The following is an 18,312-nucleotide window of genomic DNA, read 5'->3' as shown; positions in this document are numbered from 1 at the left end:
GGCCGGGCGCGGTGGCTCACGCCTGTAATCCCAGCACTTTGGGAGGCCGAGGCAGATGGATCACAAGGCCAAGAGATCGAGACCATCCTAGTCAACATGGTGAAACCCCGTCTCTACTAAAAATACAAAAAATTAGCTGGGCATGATGGCAAGTGCCTGTAATCCCAGCTACTCAGGAGGCTGAGGCAGGAGAATTGCCTGAACCCAGGAGGTGGAGGTTGCGGTGAGCCGAGATTGCGCCGTTGCACTCCAGCCTGGGTAACAAGAGCGAAACTCCATCTCAAAAAAAGAAAAGAAAACATAATTGGAATTATGGATTTGCCTTCATATAAATATCTGTGGCTCAAAGCACAAAAATAGCTTTTTCATTGCAGAGCTAAGTCAGGAGTTTCATGAGATATTGAGCATTGATAATCTAATTTAAAACAGCTATGGCCCAGAAATTCAGAGACAGGGCTGATACATTGGCCTCTGTTCATACCTTCGAATGTTTTCTTCCTAGCTTGTGGTAACTCCTATTCAGGGACAACTTGGAGGGCCGGGTAGGTAATAAGGCCATAAGGGTTTTTGTTTGTTTGTTTTTTGAGACAGAGTCTTGCTTTGTTGCCTAGGCTGGAATGCAATGGCATGATCTCGGCTCACTGCAACCTCTGCCTCCCGGGTTCAAGTGATCCTTCTGCCTTAGCATCCCAAGTAGCTGGGATTACAGGCACCTGCCACCATGCCTGGCTAATTTTTTATTTTTAGTAGAGATGGAGGTTCCACCATGCTGGCCAGGCTGGTCTTGAACTCCTGACCTCAAGTGATCCACCTGCCTTGGCTTCCCAAAGTGCTGGGATTACAGGCGTGAGCTCCTGAGCCTGGCCATAAGGTTTGATGCTACAAACCTTGTTTTTGTTGGCCCCAATTTAGTGTTAACATGAACGTAGAGAAACATTTTACTCTCAATATTTTGCAACCAGGAATCCCTCCTAGTGCAGCTCCAGGCCTGTTGCTCATTTGTGGCTTGAGGCCGAGCCTTATAAATTTTGTGAAAATCCCGGTACATCTGTTAGTCTTGGCTTCAGCAGAAGGTGCCTAGTTGAGGTCATTCTCAGTAGAACACTGGTGGTCAGGTGCTCCTGACTTTGAGAAGAAATTACCTTGTTGAAAAAATATGATCAGGCTTTCCTGGTAACTGTTTGATAGGCTCGTACTTGCCTAGGTTAACAGGTTTCTTCAGTATGGCAGGAAATTATTAGTTTAGGCATCTGACATCATCTTTATCGATCATCTGACTATAAACTCCAAGTGAGAATGACTCTATACCACATGCAATGGGGTTTAGCCAGCTTTCAGCAGCCCCTGCTTGTCGGCATTGGCCTCCTCTGCACCTGCACATTCCCATCTCTGCCAGGTGTTCCAACTTAACTGCTCACACGTGTGCACCTATACGGTCGCACAGACCCTGGCCAGCCCCATGACCCTGCTACAAACTCCTGCCCCTAGCGGCCGGCTGTCTGACCGGAGGGGCCACCTTTCTGTGATTCTCCTGAGGGCTGCCTCAATTTGCCCCCTGCCTTCGGAGACAGGACACACAGAATCTCCTCACCAGACAGGCACCGGCTCCTTTAGCGGTTTCCTCATCTGCCTGTGCTCCTCACTCTCCATGGCTGTGAACTTAGTTCCTTTAACCTTATGCCTCCTGGAACTTTTCTGTTTGTCTTCTGATTTGTTACTTTGCTTGGACTTGACTTCTGGGTGCTTCCTGGGCAGTGACCTCACTTTGTTTAGGACTTCTCTGCCTCCACCCACTTTTGATGTATGTGGCTTATGCATTCAGTCCCCACTTACTGAGCAGCTGCTCTGTGTCAGGCACCTACATATCGAAATTGGTCATGATGCCAAGGCTGACATTACTTTCTGGGGCCACCCAGTCACTGTGGAGAACGATAAGGGTGATGTTGCAGATCTGCAAAGCTTTGGGGAGATTTCCCCATGCCACGAGAGAGGTATATGAAAAACAATTCCTTCTCTCCTCTTATATTTCATACTTAAAATATAAATGTGTGGGGAAAGAGTTGTCAGGTTTCCAACCTTGTCTTTCCTGAGTTCCTGCCATAGCCTCCTATCTGATATTCTTGCCGTCAGCTTTATCATCCTCTGGTCTGTCCTTCGCTCTTTCTAAAATTCTGATTTGATCCTGTTTATTGTCTCTTTTAAGTCTTTTCACTGCATCCTCGTTTTCTTTTGGATAAAATCAAGCTCTATTGTGAGACAGAGTGGCTTCTTCGACCTCACTTGGCTGTAGTTCTCTCTCCCTGTGTCACCTGCATTAACTCCTGGCTCCAGCCTGGCTGTCTACCTCTAGTCAAGCTGTCTCCTGCCTCCCTGTCTTTGCACACACACTCAGCTCTGTGCACTCTGTTCTGCCTGAGCATATCAGCCTTCAACATTTAGCTCTGAAGCTCATGCTTCCGTGAGGCCTTTGCAATATTCCAGGACCTGCAGCTTTGTCCCCATATCACAATTATGGACACTTGCCACTGTCATTCCTGCCGATCTTGATTAGACATCTGGCTTTGGGTCCTCACAGAACCCTGGATTTGGCTTTATCACATGAACAAAGTACTTCAGAATTATTTCCTAGACAGAAAATGCCCTAAGATAAAGGACTATGACTATTTTTATTTGCAGCAGTGTATAGTATAGTTTTGAGTTCTCAGTTGTTGCTGTTGAATGAATGCATGGAAGAATTATTATTTTAGAGATGGGGTCTCGCTATGTTGCCCAGTCTGGTCTGGAACTCCTGGCCTCAAGTGATCCTCCTGCTTTGGCCTCCCAAAGTGCTGGGATTACAAGTATGAGCCGCTGCACCTGGCCGTGCAAGAATCAATTCACACACACCTTCCACTAGACTGCATGAACACAAACCAAGACATAGATCCCAATGGGAAGCTTACTTCAAATCTTACTGAGAATATTTACAAAGCACATAGTAGATGCTTAGTGAGTTTCTTTTGAGTCAAATAAAGAATTAATGCACATGCACACAAACTATGGAAAATTTACTCCAAAATAGACTTAGAAGAGAGGCATAATGTAACCTTGCTTCCTTTTTAACTACCATATAAAGAATATGGGGCTGGAAAATAAGATTAGAGCTCATGTTTATCTTCTCAGATATGTTACTCCAAATGAATCATTTGATCTCTTGGGACTCTTATTTCCTTATCTCTCAAATGAAATGTTAGAAAAGATAATATTTAATGCCCATTGAACATTCTGACGTCAATCATTATTAGGCTTAAAGTCAAATGACCACTGCTTTTCATTAAATGGCATGAATTTGGGACCCTCATTTTTTTTTTTTTTTTTTTTTTGAGACGGAGTTTCTCTCTTGTTACCCAGGCTGGAGTGCAATGGCGCGATCTCGGCTCACCGCAACCTCCGCCTCCTGGGTTCAGGCAATTCTCCTGCCTCAGCCTCCTGAGTAGCTGGGATTACAGGCATGCACCACCATGCCCAGCTAATTTTTTTGTATTTTTTTTTTTAGTAGAGACGGGGTTTCACTGTGTTGACCAGGATGGTCTCGATCTCTTGACCTTGTGATCCACCCGCCTCAGCCTCCTAAAGTGCTGGGATTACAGGCGTGAGCCACCGTGCCTGGCCCGGGACCCTCATTTTTAAGCCTTACCATGGAGCATGTTCATGGCAGGCCCTTAGCATTGGGCAGGGCTGCAAAGATAAGACCAAGAGATGGACCAGAGTTTGCCTAAAGTGAAGCAGGAGGCCAGGACCTAACAACTGTTAAGCAAACACAGAGCTACGGGTCATGGCCAGGATGAGAAGTCCTGAGTGAGACAGGGACAGCAGTCAGTGTCCCATGGCAGTGTGGGGTCAAAGTTGGCCTGAGATCACCAGGAAACAAGCGTAGGAGTAGGCTGGGTAGTGTGCTTTCAGGGATACACTGAAAATGTGCCCTGCTCTCAGGAAGGACTTCCAGAAATCTCAGTGCAAGCCATCAATGCCGGCTATTTGTCTCAAGTTATCTGAAGGCTGGGTAAGTGAAAAGTGTTCAGATTTAGTTGATGTCCCCCAGAGCATAGATAGAAGCCAGGAGGAGTTTAATTTGGGGTTAACAGGAAGAAGAGTTTAATCTTGTCCACATGAAAATGAGATGAACTCACATTATACAGTAATGAGGCCTCTATCATTGGAAGAATTTACACGGCACTGGGTAATTCCTCATCAGAGATGTTGTGTTAGGGATTCCTGAATTGTGAGGGTTGGGCTAGATGTGGCTTAAAGTTTTTTTTTTTCTGCTTCTCATGTCCTTACCAAATCAGGTCTAGGTAAATACTTTCAGATTGCATAGCTCTTCCTTTTGTCATATGATCTCGGCATGCCCTGACGTTCTGGTGGCCAGTCTTTGGGAACTCTTTAGTCTTTGAATGTCCCCCTTAAAGTGGAGCTCCTTGAATGGGACCTCTTGTGCCAGGATGTGGCTTGGCCAGGGCCTTTCTAGGGACATGACAATTTTTATAGGTAGTGGACTTCTTTATTATTTCCTCATCTGTTTTCTTGCTCTGAGCTGAGCTGTGAAAGCACATGGGATTGAGCCTCGGCTGCTTCTAGTACATGCCTATGCCACCTCAGGTGATGGGAGACTTTCTTTCCTTCCATTTCGCTTTCATCTGCTGGAGACCCTGGGGTAAATGGAATCTACATACTGAGTCTGAGGCTCTGTGCTGGAAACTTCCATGGCCTTCCATTCTTGCTTCCTCAAGAGCCTCACACTTTACCCCAAATGCTTGCTTTCTCTGTCTTTTGTTTCTTTTCTTCTTTCATTTTTCTTTCTTTTTTTTTTCTTTTTCTTCCTTGAGACAGCTCTCCCTCTGTTGCTCAGGCTGGAGTGCAGAGGCACGATCTCGGCTCACTGCAGCCTACGTCTCCAAGGGTTAAGCGATTCCCAAACCCCAATCTCCCAAGTAGCTGAAATTACAGGCATGCACCACTATGCCTGGCTAATTTTTGTATTTTTAGTAGATATGGGGGTTTCACCATGCTGCTCAGGCTGGTCTTGAACTCCTGATCTCATGTGATGTGCCCGCCTTGGCCTCCCAAAGTGCTGGAATTATAGGCATGAGCCATTGCGCCCGGCCTCATTTTTTTTTTCATCGCTTCTCTCTAAACCCTCCATGCCCACTGAATATTACAACATTTTTACTGTGCAGTGTTTTTCTTTTCAAACTCTTGGCCCTCTTGGTATCCTAGTGAATAGGAATGTGGGCGGCTTCAAAGCTCCTTTGTGTGCATGAAGAAAAATGCCCAGAGAAGTTAGTGACTTGCTTAATTTACTGGCAGAGTCAATGAGCCCGGAACCCAGATTTCTTGACTTTCCTCTCAGCCTCTGTCCTGGAGATCACAGTGCATTTGCTAATAGCACTGGAGTCACAAAGAGCAGCAAGCTGTTTTCCCTCTGTGTGGTCATTGTACCAAAAGAATTTATCCGGGAAATAATCCCAGGCCTCCATAGACTCAGTGAGACCACACTGAAGTAAACTAAAAAGAATAGCAAGAGCAGTAGAATTTATCAAGGGCTTCCTATTTTTCAAAGAAACTTTCCAGTCCATCACCTTACATGATGCTCCCCAAAGCACCCTGAGGTAGAAGAACCCATCCTTGACCCTGGTAGGTGAAGGTCAAGGATGGAGTCCAGGCCTGGGGTGTGTGGAGGAGGCTGCTGGTCCGCAAACCTTCCATGGAGCTATGCTTCAGAAAACTAGGCTGGGCGTGGTGGCTCAAGCCTGTAATCCCAGCACTTTGGGAGGCCGAGGCGGGTGGATCACGAGGTCAAGAGATCGAGATCATCCTGGTCAACATGGTGAAACCCCGTCTCTACTAAAAATACAAAAAATTAGCTGGGCATGGTGGCGCGTGCCTGTAATCCCAGCTACTCAGGAGGCTGAGGCAGGAGAATTGCCTGAACCCAGGAGGCGGAGGTTGCGGTGAGCTGAGATCGCGCCATTGCACTCTAGCCTGGGTAACGAGTGAAACTCTGTCTCAAGAAGAAAAAAAAAAAAAAAAAAAGGAAAACCAGGGAGAGAGAATGAGTTGTTTCCATCTGGGTATCAAAGGTGTGGAGACCCTGAGTGCAGACCTAGGGTTCTGGTTTGTCAGTTGGTTTAAGAAGCAGCCTAGCCTGGGTGTGGTGGCTCACACCTGTAATCCCAGCCCTTTGGGAGGCCAAGGAGGGTGGATCACCTGAGGTCAGGAGTTTGAGACCAGCCTGGCCAACATAGTGAAACTCCTTCTCTACTAAAAATACAAAAATTAGTCAGGCATGGTGGTAGGCATCTGTAATCTCAGCTACTCGGGAAGCTGAGGCAGGAGAGTGGCTTGAACCTGTGGGACGGAGGTTGCAGCAAGTTGAGATTGCGTCACTGTACTCCAGCCTGGATGACAAAGTGAGACTCCATCTCAAAAAAAAAAAAAAAAAAAAAAAAAAAAAAAAAAAAAAAAAAGCAGCAGCAGCCTAGTGCCAGGTTTGGAGGTAGGAACTTGGCTGGGGGTGGGCAGGGGTGGTGGGGTAGTCTCTAGTCCTCAAGATCAGGCCAACTCCAGCTGAGCAGGTTGGGAGAATATAAGTCTAGACAGGAGGGAAGAGTGCTGGCTTGGGAGCCAGTTGTTAAGACATGGGACAGCTGGGCAGTGGTCCCCTGGGCAGTGAGTTGGCTTCTAGAATCTAGTAGATGCTCTAGTTACAGATTCTGAAGTGTGGAGCAAGACTTGCTCTCACCACATGGCAGTCTTGTCAGAATCTTAGGTTATTCAATCGTTTATTCAGCAGCTATCAACAAGCACTCAGTAAATAAATACATCTTAAACATATCTACAGGCTGAATGCAGTGGCTCGCGCCTGTAATCCCCACACTTTGGGAGGCTGAAGCGGGTGGGTCACCTGAGATCAGGAGTTTGAGACTAGCCTGACCAACATGGTGAAACCCTGTCTCTACTAAATACAAAAAAATTAACTGGGTGTGGTGGTACATGCCTGTAATCCAGCTACTTGGGAGGCTGAGGCAGGAGAATCACTTGAACTTGGGAGGTGAGGCTGCAGTGCGCTGAGATTGCACCACTGCACTCCAGCTTGGGCAACAAGAGGGAAACTCGGTTGTCTCAAAAAATCAAAAACCAGAAAACCCCACTTAACTGTTCTTTTTTTTTTTTTTCGAGACGGGGTTTCACCATGTTAGCCAGGATGGTCTTGATCTCCTGATCTAGTGATCCACCCACCTCAGCATCCCAAAGTGCTGGGATTACAGGCGTGAGCCACCATGCCCAGCCATAACTATTCTTATGAAGATATATATGAGATATATATTTATAAATATTCTAAATTCTAAATAAATAAATAAATATAGAATGTATGTATTCTTTTGAATGCACATAACCATACCATGGGAATACATAATATTATCCTGTATTTTATGAATTAGGAAACTGAGGCTCAGGATGATAATTGGTTTGCTCAAAGTTCAAAGCTCCTGTTTTCTGAATTCTTTCACTGATGTTTATAGTTGCTTTCCACATGTTAAGCAGTTCCTAAATTTCAAGGTGTATGTCTGGAAGAAAAAAAAAGAAAAATGCCTTCAGAGTTATTGCTCAAGGCATTACTTTATCTTTAGGGACTGGAAAACCTAAATGCAGAATTGAAATTCAACTTGAGTTCTTTTTGTTAAACTTCCGAGTGAGCATTATATGGTTGGCGTTCACTCTTTCTCTTTTCTTTTTACTTAAAAAAAATTTTTTGTCACTATTTTTGTCTTTATTTTACTGGTTTCTGTATTTGTTATTATTTTTTCAACTTTTAGATCATTGTAGATCTAGAGGGGTACATGTGCAGGTTTGTTAACTGGGTGGCATTCACTCTTTAAGTCAATCAAGAACAAGTCTTCTTCTCAAACTTGGAATTAACACCTATGCTGTGGTGTGTCCTGACCTGTGTCAGGCACCCTAGTTATGTGGCCAAGTGGAACATCACAACAGGGAGAATGGGTTGTGCCTATTATTGGGGGTTTCCTGGGTAAAGCAGTAATGGGTGAGAGGCTTGAGGACAGAGTGTAACTAATTTGAGTCCTCCTGCAGTGAAGGAAGGTCACTGCTTCAGTGCTCCCAGGGTTGGGGTATGCAACTGAGCTCAAAAGTCAAGTACTCTTCCCCACCTTCCATGGCCTGTGCCATGACTAAGGGCCAAGATCCTCTGCCCCTGGCCTCGTCCTGTAGGCTCAGCTTGATGCCCTAGATACCTTTCTAGCCTTCAGATAGTAAAGCCTCTGCTCCCTGTGGCTGCCTGCCTAACTCTGGGGGCGGGGGTGCTTTGATGGAAATCCTGAGCTGTCTAGCGGTGAATTTTTCTCTGACAGAATGTCCTTTTGCTGCTTCCTCTCCCTTTCCTTTCCAGTCAGAAGCAGCTAGTCTCCCGCACTTTCTTTGGCATGGCTCTTGCCTTGCAAGGAACATGTAGAAAACTCTGGGATGAGTCAGAACCTGGCTGAAGTGTCAGGTACATTTACCAAACATTTATGGGGCTCCAGGCCCTCAACCTATGCCAGGGCAGAGAATCCAGGCATGAATAAGATCCCATCATCCCCTGTGCTGGAGCTGCTCCCAGCCTAGAGACCTGAGGAGGTACCCAGTGCCCACTGTGACAAGTGCTGTTGGGATCTCCAACCTGGACTCCTGGTTAGTCACCAACTTCATCTGCTCTGAGGGTTAATTCCTGGTGTCCTGTGTTCTGGGTGGACTCTTCAGGTCCTGACATCAGCTATGGAAGCCCAGCTCCGCTTTCCATGGCTGCATCTCCTGCTGCTCCAGTGATCTGTTGCTGCAGAGCAGCTACTCCAAAATGTTGAGATTTTCATCAACAGACGAGTGAATAAACAACGGGGCATGTCCACACAATGGAATGTTATTCAGCCTTAAGAAGAAATGAAATACTGATGTAAGCTCCTGTGTGGATAGGCCTTAAAGACAAAATGCTATGGGAAGTAAGCCGGACACAAGAGGACACGTACTGTCTGATTCCATTTATATGAGGTACTTAGAGTAGACAAAATCATGAAGACAGAGGGTAGAATGGTGGCTGTAGGGGCTGGAGAGAAGATGAATGAGGAGTAATTGTTTTATGGGTACAGAGTTTTCGTTTGGAAAGATGAAAAAGTTTTAGAGATGGATAATGGTGATGGTTACACAACAATATGAATGTATTTAATGCCACTAAAGTGTACTCTTACTGGCTGGGCACAGTGGCTCACGCCTGTAATCCCAGCACTTTGGGAGGCTGAGGTGGGCAGATCTCCTGAGTTCAGGAGTTTGAGATCAGCCTGGCCAACGTGGTGAAACCCATCTCTACTAAAAGAGAAAAAAATTAGCAGGGCATGGTGGCGCACACCTGTAATCCCAGCTACTCAGGAGGCCAAGGCAGGGGAATCACTTGAACCTGGGAGATGGAGGCTGCAGTGAGCCGAGATGGTGTCACTGCATTCCAGGCTGAGCAGCTGAGAGAGACTCCATTTCAAAAAAAATAAAATAAAGTGTATACTTACAAATGGTTAAAAGGGTAGATTTTATCACAGAAAACATGCAGAGGTTGAAAACCACAGTTTAATATTTTCTCTTTTGGTTCTGTGGGTTGGTTGGGCTCAGCTGAGTGGTTCTTGCTTGGGTTTCTCATGTAGTTGCAACCTGATGGCAAATGGACATCCAAGGTGGTGCCCTGGAGTGGCTGCTCCATGTAGCTTCTCTATCTGGAAGAGTAGCTCGGCTTCTGACATGGTATCTCAGACTCTGACAAGTCAGAAATGGAAGCCTTTGGGTCATTTCAGGGCTGTGACCAAATTGTCACAGCATCATGTCTGCTACATTGTACTGGTCAGAGCAGTGACAGGGCCCACCAGATCCAAGAGAAGGGGAAACAGAGCCTTCCTCTTGATGGAAGAGGGGCAAGGTGACATTTCAAAAGAGCAGGGGATGACAGATATTGTTGCTCTACCTTGGAAAACCTCTGGCCTGAAGCACGGTTGTAGGAGTGCTCAAGAGTTTAGGCAGAAAGGCAGCTTCAGGGACACATACTTCTCTGCAGACCTTTTCTTTCCTTTCCTTCCTTCCCCCCCACCCCCACCCCGCTTGCTTGCTTTCTTCTTTTTCTTTTTTTTCCTGGAGTTTTGCTCTTGTTGCCCAGGCTGGAATGCAATGGCAGGATCTCGGCTCATTGCAGCCTCCGCCTCTCGGGTTTAAGTGATTCTTCTGCCTCAGCCTCCTGAGTAGCTGGGATTACAGGTGGGTGCCACTACTCCTGGCTAATTTTTGTATTTTGAGTAGAGGCGGAGTTTCACCATGTTGGCCAGGTTGGTCTCAAACTCCTGATTTCAAATGATCTACCTGCTTCAGCCTTCCAAAGTGCTGGAATTATAGGCATGAGCCACTGTGACCACCCATTGACTCCTTCTTAGCAGAATTGATCCTCATAGATTGAGTTTGAAGGGACCTTGGAAACTGCTTGCTAGCAGTGACTTGTTCTTAAGGCAGAGAGAAAAGCAGAGTTAGAAGAAAACCTAAGTACTGGCCTCATGGTTCCCAGGAGAGGCAAACAGCTGTGGGGATTTCACCCAAAGAATTTCTATGTGCTCTGAGCAGGAGTACAAAGTCTGTTGGAGAGATTGGTGTGGGGAGAGAGCAGAGCCCTGGGTGGTGTCCAGTCAAGACCAGCCATCACCTTAGAGGTGGTGTGAGCCCCTGGTTCTGCTGGCCTGGATCTGTTAGGGGCTAGTGAGCCTTGCTGAGCTGGGCTGTGCATAGATACCTGAGACGACTCGGGCTTCCTGAGGAGACTGAGTGTTACTCCTTTATTTATTTATTTATTTTTGGGACAGAGTCTCTGTTACCCAAGCTGGAGTGCAATGGCACGATCTCAGCTCACTGCAACTTGCACCTCCTAGGTTGAGGCAATTCTCCTGCCTCAGTCTCCCCAGTAGCTGAGATAACAGGCGCCCACCATCATGCCTAGATAATTTTTTGTATTTTCAGTAAAGACAGGGTTTCACCATGTTGGCCAGATTGGTTTCAAACTCCTGACCTCAGGTGATCCGTCCACCTGGCCTCCCAAAGTGCTGGAATTACAGGCATGAGTCACTGCGCTCACCTGTTACTTCTTTAAATTGGACTCAGAGTTGGGAGGAAAGAGGCTAACCTACCAGGGGCTCCACTGCCCAAGGCTGAAAGTTAGAGATGTGTAAATTTACATATAGGCTAACGTTGAGAATGTTAGTTGGCAAATCTAGTCATTGGCTCCCGCGTATGTGTTTCTACTCAAACTGTTTTAAGTGCAAAATTCTTTGTTAAAGACTTTGGTAGTCTTTGAAATTCAATAAAGTTCACAAGCATTTTGTAAGCACTCCCCATAGATTTAGAGACATGAATATTTATTTTTGTGTGTGCCGAAATCTGCATTTGAGACTAAGACACTACTAAAGTAAATGCCAACCTTTTATAACTAGTTTGGTTTAATGAAGGATTTTAAAAATCTTTCTCTATTTTGAGTATTGTTCAAGTTGTTACATAATTGTACACATATATATCAATGGAATTCCATGGAAGTAGAGAGGAATAGAAACAGACATGCTATTCTGTAATTCAGCAGTACTTGCCCGTGTCCACAGTGATTTGGACATTTCTAGGTGAGCTTGATGGTCAGCAACAGTTTAGGACTGGCCATGGACAAACCAATATGCCTTTGATTTTTTTTTTTTTTTTTGAGACGGAGTTTCGCTCTTGTTACCCAGGCTGGAGTGCAATGGCACAATCTCGGCTCACTGCAACCTCCACCTCCTGGGTTCAGGCAATTCTCCTGCCTCAGCCTCCTGAGTAGCTGGTATTACAGGCACGCACCACCATGCCCAGCTAATTTTTTGTATTTTTAGTAGAGACGGGGTTTCACCATGTTGACCAGGATGGTCTCGATCTCTCGAACTCATGATCCACCCGCCTCGGCTTCCCAAAGTGCTGGGATTACAGGCTTGAGCCACCGCGCCTGGCCATGCCTTTGATTTTGTGGCACACACACAATACTGTGAATCTCTGATCAGTGGCTTGTGGCCCAATTTGGGCCGCCAGAGAAAAGACCTGCCATAGCTATGATCGTAGGGTGTGTAATTGGATTTTGTGTCTGCTTACTGGGGTGAATAAAGCCAGGTGGGAGAAATTCCTTTACACTGGTGTTAACTGGCACAAGACCCAAATAACAGAAACATGAACAGAGGATACAATGGCGAATGGCTGGTTTGCTGCCCCATGTGTTTGTTTACTCAAGCAGATGTCCCTTCCCCATGGAGCCCTCCTTGCTCCTGAGCCGGGGCTGCATGTGATACTATTCACTCCTAATCTTCCAGCGCACTTTAGCAGAGGAGGATGAGGACATTTTATCTTTCATTTGTTGTTTTCTCTGGTCTTTCCTACCAGGTTATAATGAGCAGGAATCTATACAGGTTGAGCATCCCTAATCGAAAATCTGAAATCTCCAAAATTAGGACCTTTTTGAATGCTGACCTGAGGCTGAAAGGAAATGCTTAATGGGGTGTTTCAGATTTTGGATTTTCAGATTAGGGATGCTGAACTGGTAAGTATCATACATATATTTCAAAATCTGAAAAAGTCTGAAATCTGAAATGCTTCTGGTCCCAAGCATTTTAGAGAAAGGATATCCAACCTGTAGTAACAGCAGCTTCTATTTAACATCTCCCCCATGTACCTGGCATTTTACAGTTGCTACTTTATTTAGTATGTGCAAGAACCCTTTAACATAACTGCCTTACTCCCTTCAGATTGCTGTAACAAAAAATAGCTTAGATTGAGTAGCTTAGCCGGGCGCGGTGGCTCAAGCCTGTAATCCCAGCACTTTGGGAGGCTGAGGCGGGTGGATCACGAGGTCAAGAGATCGAGACCATCCTGGTCAACATGGTGAAACCCCGTCTCTACTAAAAATACAAAAAAATTAGCTGGGCATGGTGGCGTGTGCCTGTAATCCCAGCTACTCAGGAGGCTGAGGCAGGAGAATTGCCTGAACCCAGGAGGCGGAGGTTGCGGTGAGCCGAGATAGCGCCATTGCACTCCAGCCTGGGTAACAAGAGCGAAACTCCGTCTCAAAAAAAAAAAAAAAAAAAAAGATTGAGTAGCTTATAAGAACAGAAATTTCTTGCTCACAGTTCTGGAGCCTGCGAAGTCCAGTATGAAGGCTCCAGTGGACTTGATGTCTGATGAGTTCCTGTTCCTCATAGATGGCACCTTCTGTTTGTTCTCAGATGGTGGAAGGGTCAAACAAGCTCTCTGGGGCCTCTTTGATAAAGATAGTAATTTTATACATAAGGGCAGAGCCCTTATGACCTAATCAACTCCCAAAGGGCCCACCTCTTGCTACTATCACATTGGGGATTAAGTTTTAGCATATGAATTTTGGGAGATGTAAACATCCAGAACATAGAAGTAACTAAGGTTATCTTTGTTTTACACCTGAGAAGACAGGCTCAGGGAATTGAAGTAACTTGCTCCATGTCGTTGCTAGGCAGCAGCAGGGCTGGGATTCAAACACAAATCTCTCTAACTTTTAAGCCCTTTCCCTGCCATACCACTACAGAATCAGACCTCTGTGGTTTCCATGGTGCTTAACTCAGAACCCAGCACTTAGGGGATATGGTCTTCACTGAATGAATAAGCAGGGGATGTGTAATACAAGAATTTGTACCAGAACCTTTGGCCAACATTTCCCTGAGGCCCAGCATCCGAGGGTAGAGATCCTGGGTGACTCTCTCTGCAGATGTCGTCCTTCACTTCTCATACAGGCCATTCCAGTCTGAATGTAGCTTGTTTAGTGTGTGGGAAGGAATTACATTTTAGGGTATTAGATATCCTTTCTGGGTCATTTCGTTACCTGGCTTCTCTCAAAACACTAAAAACAATTACACAGTAATTAAGATAAATTACTTGACAGATTTTCATAGCAAAGTGATTGGTTTCATTTATTCCCCCCCACCTAACTGTTAAGTCCTGAGATCCTTTTTATAAGCTTCAGGACTTTCTGCTCATCTTCAGGAAGGACAGTGGGCCTGCAGGAGAGAGGGAAAGGACGAGATTTGCATATTTAAAATGTGTGGTCTAAGCCAAACACCCTTCAGCTAACTTTATCTCGTCTTTTCCCTGGCTTCCTTTGAGAATTCAGAATCAAAATCCAGACGTCACCATCTAGTGACCACGGGCCCTGCACCCCAGCCCAACCCTGGGGACCCTTTGGGGGTCAGGCCCTTTCTCATTTGTCTTTGAGTGCCCTGCCCTTTCCACTGAAGAGCCCACGGAACACATGCCATTGGGCAGCCCTGAAAGCAAGCCTTGTTTGCAGGTCTTTGCCTGAACGAAGCCTGCTTGTCTGCCTCCTTCTGAAGACCAGGGGTGGGCTACATTTTTTGGAGAGTAGGAAGCCCTGGGGTACTCTTTGTGCTGCTCCTGCGAACAGAAGGTAGGTAGGGTACGAAGAGGCAGCCATTGCTAGGGCAGCCAGAAGTTGGTCCACACAGGAAACAACACAACTCCACAGCTGCAGTGAGCAGAGCTGCAGAAACCCAGGAGCTGGGTGAGAGGGTCGGGAGTAAGATCCAGGCCTCTTCCCTGGGACCCAGCATCCATACCGGGCAAGCAGGCCACATGCTGCCTTGCTTCCAGATGGGCAGCCTGGCCTCCCTAAAATTGGCCTCCACTCTATCGCCACCCACCTAATCAGTGAGCCCCAAAGTCTTTCCTTGTCTCTGCTCTCTGCGGTTCTTCAAAGAGGAAACTTTTCTGCCCTGGGGGCTCCTCCATCTCCCGGTTTCACCTTAGCTTTTCTGGGTGTGTCTTACTTTCTCCTTTTCATTTCCTCTTCTTATAAAGTGACGCCGTTGCATTTCCCAATGTCTTGCATTCAGCTCTCATTTAGCCCTGAAAGACTCTTACTCTATACCTCTAGCCCTTGGTTTTCTCTCTGGGTACTGCCTCTTGTCTAGCTTCTTGAATGAGGTTTCCATGTGGGGGTGCTTCAGAGCTCACCAATGTGCGTAAAACCAGCTCTCTGTCCTGCTGGTTTTATGCACATTGGTCAGCTCTGAGGTACCCCCACATGGACTCTGTCTTACTCTGTCACCCAGGCTGGAGTGCAGTGATGCGATCTCAGCTCACTGCAACCTCTGCCTCCTGGGTTCAAGTGATTCTCCCGCCTCGCCTCCTGAGTAGCTGGGACTACAGGTGTGTGCCACCACGCCCAGCTAATTTTTGTATTTTTAGTAGAGATGGGATTTCACCATGTTGGCCAGGCTCATCTTGAACTCCTGACCTCAAGTAATCCACCCACCTTGGCCTCCCAAAGTTCTGGAATTACAGGTGTGAGCCACCACACCTGGCCTCACGTTACTTTTGATTAGTCTTTTTCCCAGTTATTTTTGACATCTCCATGTGCTGTTCTGACTGACTTGCTTGATGAAGTAGTTCCTTTCATTTTACACATTTTTCAATTCAGAACACACTGGGATTGCACCTTGATAGTATGTTGTCGGAGAATGAGAGACCAATTCCAAGTTGTACAGAGGCCTCGGAACTCTCAGTGGGGGCCCCTGCAGGCTTGGCATCACCTTGCTGCTCAGGGACCCCAGGCTTGAAGCAAAGGTGAATGCAGATTTGAACACCCTGCCCACACTTGGGACAATGATTTGTTTAAAGCACCTACTGTGAGCAATTTTGCTAATGTTAATTTATTTGGTCCTTGTGAAGTAGGTGTTACTTGCTTTCACTTTACAGAAGAGGAAATTGAGGCCAAAAGATCTGAAGCAACACTGCCTCAGAGAAGCTAAGTAGAAGACCTGCCATGAGAGGCCAGGAGACTGGCATGAAAGCCAGTGACGCTAAATCCCTTTGCTCTTCTGCCTTCTTGGGTTGAGCCTTTGCATTGGCCAGAGCACAGAGGCCTATGAAGGAGGAGCTCCTTTTTTTTTTTTTTGAGATGGAGTTTCGCTCTTGTTACCCAGGCTGGAGTGCAATGGCGCAATCTCGGCTCACCGCAACCTCCGCCTCCTGGGTTCAGGCAATTCTCCTGCCTCAGCCTCCTGAGTAGCTGGGATTACAGGCATGTGCCACCATGCCCAGCTACTTTTTTGTATTTTTAGTAGAGACGGGGTTTCACCATGTTGACCAGCATGGTCTCGATCTCTTGACCTTGTGATCCACCCGCCTTGGCCTCCCAAAGTACTGGGATTACAGGTGTGAGCCACCACGCCCGGCAAGGAGCTCCCTTTAATTGGGGTTCAGAAGTTGCCCATCTTGCCACCTGCAGGTTCTGTGGGTGGAGAGCAGACCTATAGGCCAGGCAGATGGCTGGTTGAGACCATGAGTCCTAGCACTATGTTCAACACAGGGAAAGCTTCCATTAAGAGAGCTTCCTCCTTGATAACTTGGACAACACTTGGTCGTCCAACATATTGGGTGCTCACTTTTCCCAGAGACAATAGGCCAAGAGTTCAGTGCCACTTAAACTGTAGATGAGAGGCTGAATGAGCTCGCCCTCTGTAATAGGAAACTGAGGAGGGTTCCCAGAGGTCTGTGAAGGGCAGATGACCATGTGTGGTGACATGGTCAGGTTGAGGGGAGACAGACTGTGGCCCCATGGCCCTAGCCAGAGTGCCCACTCTGCAGCATTGCAGAGACCCAATTCCCATGGGAGAGTCTGAGCCCCCTGATTTCTCCACCTTAGCCAGGAGAGGCCTGGGGCCTGTAGGTGGGAGGCTTGAGTGCTGACAGTCAAGAGGGACTGTGATGAGAGCTGCCAGGTGCCACTGTCAATGCCCAGAAGATGCCTTGGGGAAGAAAGCCCTTGCATGTTTGCCAGGGTCAAAAGCAAGAGCTCATTTCAGTCATGGTCTGTGTGGAAGCTCTTTGGTCTGCTGTTTGGGAAAGCAAAGGTAAGGATCTCCTCCTATGAACACTGCTGGTGTCCCAGGGAAAGACTCTGTGGCTCTTGCTTGTCCTGAGTGATGCTAAGAAGCTGCTATAGGCACAGAGCCAGTCCCCATGGTCATAGCAGACAGTTGGCAACAGAATACAAAGACCAAGGTGTCCAGAGGTAAAGGTGGACTATGTGTTCCCTGGTCTCAGACACTTGTATCTTCAGCAGGCTCCTGAAAGTTCTGAGGCACACCCTCCATGTGTGGTTTTTTTTTTTTTTTTTTTTGAGACAGGGTTTCACTCTGTCATCCAGGCTGGAGTACAGTGGCGTGATTTCAGTTCACTGCAGCTCAGCCTTCCAGGCTCAAGCAGTTCTCCCACATTGGCTTCCTAAATAGCTGGGACTATAGGCACCTTGGCCTCCTAAGTAGCTGGGACTACAGGCACATGCCACCATGCCTGGCTGATTTTTCTTTTTTTTTTTTTTAACTTTTAATAGAGATGAGGTCTCACTATGTTGCCCAGATTGGTCTTGAACTCCTGGACTCAAGCAATCTGCCCACCTCAGCCTACCAAAGTACTGGGATTACAGGTATGAGCCACCGTGCCTGGCCTCCATCTGGGTTCTTAAGGAAACCTACCTGTTTCTCCTTCCTCTTAGAGGCCCATGACAGGCTCTCAGAAGGATTACCATGAAGAGACCTGTAAGCCCTTTCTGATAAGGATTTCTCACAGGCATTTGTCCATGGATCTTTCCCCACAAACCTATTAACTTCTCCATTTTGAAGAACTGGTCATAGCAGACAGTTGGCAACACAATATAAATACATTCTTGAAGATAGCATCTTGAAGAATGTCTTCAAGTTTAAGTTACTATTACAAAATGCCACAGACCGGGTGGCTTATAAGCAACAGAGATTTATTTCTCATAGTTCTGGAGGCTGAGATCCAAGATCAGGGTACTAGCATGGTTGGGTTCTGATGAGGGCTGCAGATGGCTGATGTCTCATTACATCCTCACGTGGCAGAAAGAGAGTGAGCTAGATCCTCTGGCTTCTTCTTATACGGGTACTAATCCTATTCATGAGGGCTCTACCCTTATGACCTCATTATCTTCTAAGGGCCCCACCTCTAAATACCATTACATTGGGGTTAAGGTTTCAACATAGGAATTTTGTGGAGACACAAACATTAAGCCTATAACAAAGGAGGATCCCTAAGCAGGGAATTGGGCCCAGGGATCTAAGACAGGGAACTGTATGATCAGATCCCCAGGGCAGAACAGTGGTGTGGTCATAAGTTAGGCAGAATGGA

At 46.6% G+C, this 18,312-nt stretch overlaps 1 protein-coding gene across 4 annotated transcripts in view; it reads left to right on the top strand.

Annotated features, from left to right (window-relative positions):
- STON1 (stonin 1) overlaps nucleotides 1-18,312 on the top strand; it is a 65,779-nt gene that overhangs the window by 10,084 nt on the left and 37,383 nt on the right. For 2 of the 4 annotated variants that reach the window (XM_074400278.1, XM_074400274.1), the window contains exon 3: nucleotides 17,498-17,590. The exons of the other annotated variants lie outside the window; for them this stretch is intronic. The gene's annotated coding sequence lies outside the window, so the exon portion shown is untranslated. The remainder of the gene's footprint in view (nucleotides 1-17,497; nucleotides 17,591-18,312) is intronic. 4 annotated transcript variants of the gene reach the window in all.

Source organism: Saimiri boliviensis, chromosome 1 (assembly GCF_048565385.1).
Source record: "Saimiri boliviensis isolate mSaiBol1 chromosome 1, mSaiBol1.pri, whole genome shotgun sequence".
In the NCBI taxonomy this organism is placed as follows: domain Eukaryota; kingdom Metazoa; phylum Chordata; class Mammalia; order Primates; family Cebidae; genus Saimiri; species Saimiri boliviensis.
The sequence above is the reverse complement of the archived record's forward strand: the minus strand, read 5'-3'. Positions and strand labels throughout refer to the sequence as shown.